This window comes from Symphalangus syndactylus, chromosome 12, assembly GCF_028878055.3.
Source record: "Symphalangus syndactylus isolate Jambi chromosome 12, NHGRI_mSymSyn1-v2.1_pri, whole genome shotgun sequence".
NCBI lineage: Eukaryota > Metazoa > Chordata > Mammalia > Primates > Hylobatidae > Symphalangus > Symphalangus syndactylus.
The window spans coordinates 71644537-71650536 of NC_072441.2; the positions used below are offsets into that span (position 1 = coordinate 71644537).

A 6000-nucleotide genomic window follows, 5' to 3' on the forward strand; every position below is an offset into this window, starting at 1 on the left:
GGGCTTGGGAGTTTTTTGCGGCGGAAGAAGCTGAATCTAGGGACTGAGTCCCCGGGAGGGGATGGCCGCCTCTTAGCTTTCGCCAGGAGATTATCTTGGAACCCAGCTGTCGAGATTGAGAGCTCTTTCTGCGGAACCTGCCTCCGGAGTAAGATGAGCAAGGGGACCGCCACGTCCTCACCGAGCTCCCAGTGGCCTTTGGGGCGGGCCCGGGGACAAGCCGGAGGACTAGGCTTCTCCCAGAGCGCGGCTGTCTTTCCAGGGAAGACCCAAGTGCGCGATGTCAGCCCGCCTGCACTTCATCTGAATTGTCCTTATGTGGCCATTTCTGTTTCAAATTTCAGATTTTTCAATTAAAAAAGGATGGGTTAAAACAGCTGAGAGCGCGCCTGCTCTTTCCCGCCCTGGGTTCTACTTCTCTCCAGCCGCTCACCAGACTGCACCTCCAATCTGGGAGCTATCCCCACCTTGGGAGTGTGGGGCAACAGTGTTATTCTCGTTTCCAGATAAGGAAACCAATGTCCCTACAACTTGACGTTAAATGGTCCCAAGTTCTTGAGCCTCAAAGCTAGGACTATTACCTAGGTCACCTAAAAATTTTTGTTCTTTCCACTCCCGCGAGGGTGATTCTGTTAGCCTCGCAGGCCCTTCTCCCACCTGTCATTTGAAGTCATCGACCCCGGGGCAGCCCCAACAGTTCTGTGCGGGCCTGCGCGCACCGCCCTCACCGTGCGCGCCAGGCATCTCACCTCAGCCAGGCAGGTGCAGAGGTGACAGGCGCGGCAGCCGCGGTTCTTTCAGCCGAGGGGCAGGAGTAGGCTGGCCGCCTCCTTCTGCTGCCCGCAGGCTGAGGGGGCAGGGGAGGGGGAATAGGGCTGGGAAACTGCCGTCAGCGGGTCCCGGCCCCGCCTCCCGAACGCAACGTCTAGGAAACCTCAGAACTTTCTATTGTCTGAGAAGTTTCACTGAACAAATTTTCCCTAAAACTATAGAGCTGCGAAGGGCGGGTTAGGGCAGGTTCTAGTGAGGCCCTGTGCCCTGGAGCCTGCCTGCCAGAAAATGTGACCGGAACCACCCCCCCACCCCTCCACCCCCCCAACTGTCAGGAGGAGAGAAGAGCTCGGCCCCTTAGTGACGCCCTGCGCCGTGGTCGCGAAGCCGAGCAAGCGGTGTCGACGCCCCAGGAGCAGGGGGATCCAGACCTAAACTCATGGGTTCCAAATGGGCAAGGGAGCAGAATCAAGCATTGGCTGGCGCTTGTAGAAAGCGCGTCTGCCTTGGAACACCCTTACCAGGGTACCCAACCCCAGCGCCAGGTTTCCTGGCCTTGCAAGGAGAGATTGAATTTGTCAGGATTCCCCACTCCAGAAGGTGGCTCGTGGTGAAGCTTCACCCTTCCTGGTCTGCACAGAAGTCAGTCTCTCTCTCTCTCTCTCTCTGTCTCACACACACACACACACACACACACACACACACACACACACAGCACCCTTAACCTCACCCCGATCGCTTGTGGGTAGATTCCCGAGAGCATCAGGTAATCTCTTATTTTTCTCACCGCCTTGGGTGAGAAACCGGCTACCTCCTCTCAGGAGGTCCACCCTGCATGTGGGCGTGGACCGGTGGACTCACTGGAACATTGACTCACGACCTAACCTTGCACAAGTCTCAATTGCAGAGACCACGTTCCTCTTTTGTCCAACGGGGGTGATTGGGGCAGCCTAAAGATTCCTGGGAATGCTCCACTATGTGCTTGGGTGCCCACTTAGAGTACATCTGACACGTGTGCACATCTATATTTGAATCCGACCACCTGAGCCCCGCTAACATCAGCGCACAGACCTACACTGTCTTTCTGTCCCTCCGGCTACTTTCCCTGCTTGCTGTTTCTGCTGGGTGATTAACGACCCCAAATAGTGTAAGGAATTCGACTTCTCAAGCTCAGCATTTTCAATTCCTTAATTTGTCCCTGGGTGACCGTTAGCAATTGTGGCTGTAGATCACATGGGGCGGACCAGGTAGAATGAGCAGCTGATTCAACACTGTTGAGTTGGGGTTTGGTTTCGTTTTTTTAAAGGCGACTCAGAAAGTAGCCCCTGGAGAACTTCAAGAGGGCAGCAGGCTGCAGGCTGTGGAGGTCCCTGGACTAAGATGCCTTTGGGTTGTCACCACTCTCGTTCTTTATAAATATTAAAGTGCTAGCAACTAGCAAAGCCCTTCTGAGCCGTAGCCTCTGATGTGGGTGGGGCAGGCAGGTGAGAAAACTGAGGCTCAAAGGTTTCTTGCTTCAAATCAGAGGTCTCAGTGGGAGAGCTGCACTCTGGGTTTCCTGTTTCCAGTGTGGATCCTGGGGTATATTTTCCTGGGAGCCAACAGGGAGTGTACTGGGAAAAGGAGAAAGTACTCACAGCAGAACTGCTCCAGAGGCAACCATAGTTTGACGTTTCTGTAGTTGTTTGTGTCAGAAACAAGTTAGTCCTCTCCATTGCCCCGTCTCTCCCCTACACATGCTGAGTCCTGATCATTGTTCTACCTCATTTAAAAAAGGAACATTGTCCCCCCTGATGGGCTGGGTATGAGATCTGAAACATTCCAGGTTGCCTCAACAGCTGCTACTAGTTTTTGTTTTTGTTTTTCAAAGTGAGGCTTTAAGTGGAACTTTTGAAATACTTTTCTGTCCCCATCACCCTCCTGATGAAGCAGACAGTGGCTCTGGGGCCAAAGCCTTTAGAGATGACTCCCTTCATGGATTTCTGGTACTCTCAAAGTATAAGGAGGAGTATAAGAGGAGAGGTGGAGGAAAGGAAAAGGAGACACAGGAGAAAGAGAAAGGGAAGAGTCTTTATTTTTTCTGTTTGCTTGGGTTTTCCGGATTCAGGAGACTGATTCTGCTCTGATGGGGAGAAATTAGCTCCTTCTCTCCCCTGCAGCAACTGGGGCACTGCTAGCTGCTCCTTCCAAGCTTGCTATCCCTTAGAAAGGGTCAAAAAGGGTCTGGGCCTGGCACGGTGGCTCACGCCTATAATCCTAGCACTTTGAGAGGCCGAGGAGGGAGGATCACCTGAGGTCAGGAGTTTGAGACTGGCCTGGCCAACATGGCGAAATGCTGTCTCTACTAAAAATACAAAAATTAGCTAAGCGTGGTGGCAGGAGCCTGTAATCCTAGCTACTTGGGAGGCTAAGGCATGAGAATCGCTTGAACCCAGGAGGCGGAGGTTGCAGTGAGCCAAGACTGCGCCATTGCACTCCAGCCTGGGAAACAAGAGCAAAACTTCCTCTCAAAAAAAAAAAAAAAAAAAAAGGTGGGGCGGGGAGGGGTGTTGTGTGGTCTGGGCAAGGTGGAAAGAAGAGGGTATCAACATCCTTTAGGTGGCAGCAGGCCTGGCTAGGGTCTAGAAGAAGACCCTCCAACTCCCTCAGAGGGATGAAGACCTGGGGTCTTCTGGGTGGCAAGAGTGAGACCCACTAAGCTCCAAAGTCCTGGCACTGAACTCTACTCTCCGAGGTGCCAGATTTGTAGATTCTGAAGTCACACTATTGTGATTAAATGCATGATTTTGTAAAACACATATAGACTATGAGACTAGTCTTAGCTAGAGTGAGAACAGTGACTTCTGTCCTTTCTGGAGCTGGCAATCCTATCCCAAATTAAGACTCTAAGCTTTTCTGAGAAGTTCAGCCACTCTGTGAACATGCTGACTGAGGCTGAGGTGGGCTAACAGGGGCGACCTGCCTGTCTGCAGGCCTGTGAAACCCAATCAGTATACCTCCTAGAGAGAGTTGCAAAGGAATGTACGGGTGTGCAGGATGAAATCAGCCCAAGAACCTTTATAGAAACATGAGTGTGATCTGTGAGGAAAGCAAGGATGTAACTAAAGCAATGCATTTGCTTTTACTGGCTGATTGACAGGCTTTGGTGGGGGTTGGATAATTTTACTAACTGGTTGCAAAGACCTAAGGCCCTGGCAGAGACATGGGGGAAGGGGCTACTCAGGAGAACTAGAAGACAAAAAGGAACAAATAAAAAAATCCTCCTATATTCCATGCACACAATTCTTTGTCACATATGTATTACATATGCACATACAAACTTATTTAGTTTAAAAAGAAAACCCTTGCCTTGAACAAAATAGATATGCACATAAGTTCATGCATTCCCTCAGCAAATAATCATTGAATGTCTGCCATGAACAGGGCATTTTGCTAGGCTCTCCTTTGTAAATATGTGTATGAGTGTGTCTGTGTGTGTGTGTGTGTGTCGTGTCTGAGTACACATTCAACCAGCAAACTCCAATTTGGCTTCATAGCGGGTTTGTGACACAACTCAGAACTCTGAGTGATGGGACTCAGACTTCAGGATACACACACACTTTGGGTCAATGCCAGAGGTGGTAACAAGTCTGCTGGTGCCCTAGGAGTTCGCACTTTTCCTCTTATACAGTTGCGGAAGTGGAGGGGGAATAGTCTTGAGCTCCAACTTCCAGCCTACTACCTTTGGGGATAATGCTGAGAAGCAAAATATGTTAAATCCTTTTAAAATAATGCTTTCCATTCCTAAAGCCTGTTCCTCTTCCAGAATCATTCTTAGGAGGTTGGAAATAACCGGGCAACCAATAGATTTCTTTTCAATGACTATGGCATTGAAGAGACTGACTTAGAGCAATTTCCGTAAGTGTACACTTCAACAGTATATATACACACAAAGGCACATGTATACACAAATATACACATGACTATAGAAATTTACTTACATAGACTGTAATCATACCTAGAAAAAAAGTAGGATGGAGTGGGGAGGGTGGGTTTAGTTTTCCTTACTTTTGAAATTCAGTAACTCCACAAGTAGACTCAAAATATCACTCAGTTTTAAAAATTTTATTGGACAAAAATGATATATATTTATCATGTATATGTTGTTTTGAAATATGTATACGTTGTAGAATGACTAAATTGAGCTATCATGCATTACCTGAAATACTTTTTTTGGTGTGTGTGGTGAGAACATCTAAACTCTATTAGCAGTTTTCATGAATACAAAACATTCTTGAAAATTGCTAACAATAGTCACCATGTGATACAATAGGTCTCCTGAACTTATTCTTCCTAACTGACCAGTCACTTAGCTTTTTAACAGTCATTTTCATGTGCCCTTACCAACTTATCTGCTATATCTGTGTAACCAGGCCAGCAGACACTACCCCAGCCTTGTAGCAGCAAATGACCCAGTTGCCTGTGCCTTCATGGAATAGTCGGTAAAATCCAATCCATACTTCACGGTATGAAATGCTCAGACTCTCTCCCTAGCGGAGCTAGTGGAAGACGCTCAGCAGCCTTAGCATAGGAATCTGCAGGGACAAGCACATTCCTGGACGGCGACTTTGAAACCAGGCCAAGCAAAGAGAGGTACATCAATATTGGGATTCTGTATTTTTGGGGTCTAATCGGTGAGTATAGAACAAAGGAGTGGAGAGGAAGGCAAAACAACCTAAGTAATAGAAAATCCAGCCATAGACTGCAGTGGAAATTAATGGCACGAGAAGCCTTGGGAGCAAAGGTAAGGGTTCGCAGTTGAATGCCACTCGAACTCATCCAGATGCCGCTGCGTTCAAGTTCTCCCAGCACCCGCGGCCGAAGTAAGTAACAATTCTTTTAATGCGCAGGCAGCAAGGAGAGGGCACTGCGAACTGCAGACTTTTCTTCTAAGGTTGAAGACGACATTATAAAACTGCACACGACCTCCCTAATGGCCCATTCGTCCTAGCTCTGTCTAGTGAAGCAGAGAGCAGAAAAAAACATCTAGCTCTATCAAGTTGAAAACATTTTCACTTTCACCTTAAACTAGTGAAGCAAACGGGTTTTCCCTTTCCGAACATCGCTCTTGTTTTTCCATTTAGTCTTTGGGAATGTAGCCTCAATCTTAACCGCGTATGATCGTTTCCACTGCACCTGTGCGAGAGAGACAGGCGCATACCCCCGTGGCTTCGGATCTCTAAATTATCT

The 6000-nt window shown here is 48.5% G+C and overlaps 1 protein-coding gene across 1 annotated transcript in view; it reads right to left on the reverse strand.

The window, feature by feature from the left end:
* TBX15 (T-box transcription factor 15) overlaps nt 1–852 on the reverse strand; it is a 119366-nt gene extending 118514 nt beyond the window's left edge. Inside the window, exon 1 of the mRNA XM_063624693.1 lies at nt 750–852. The gene's annotated coding sequence lies outside the window, so the exon portion shown is untranslated. The remainder of the gene's footprint in view (nt 1–749) is intronic.
* Between the last annotated feature and the right edge of the window lie 5148 nt (nt 853–6000).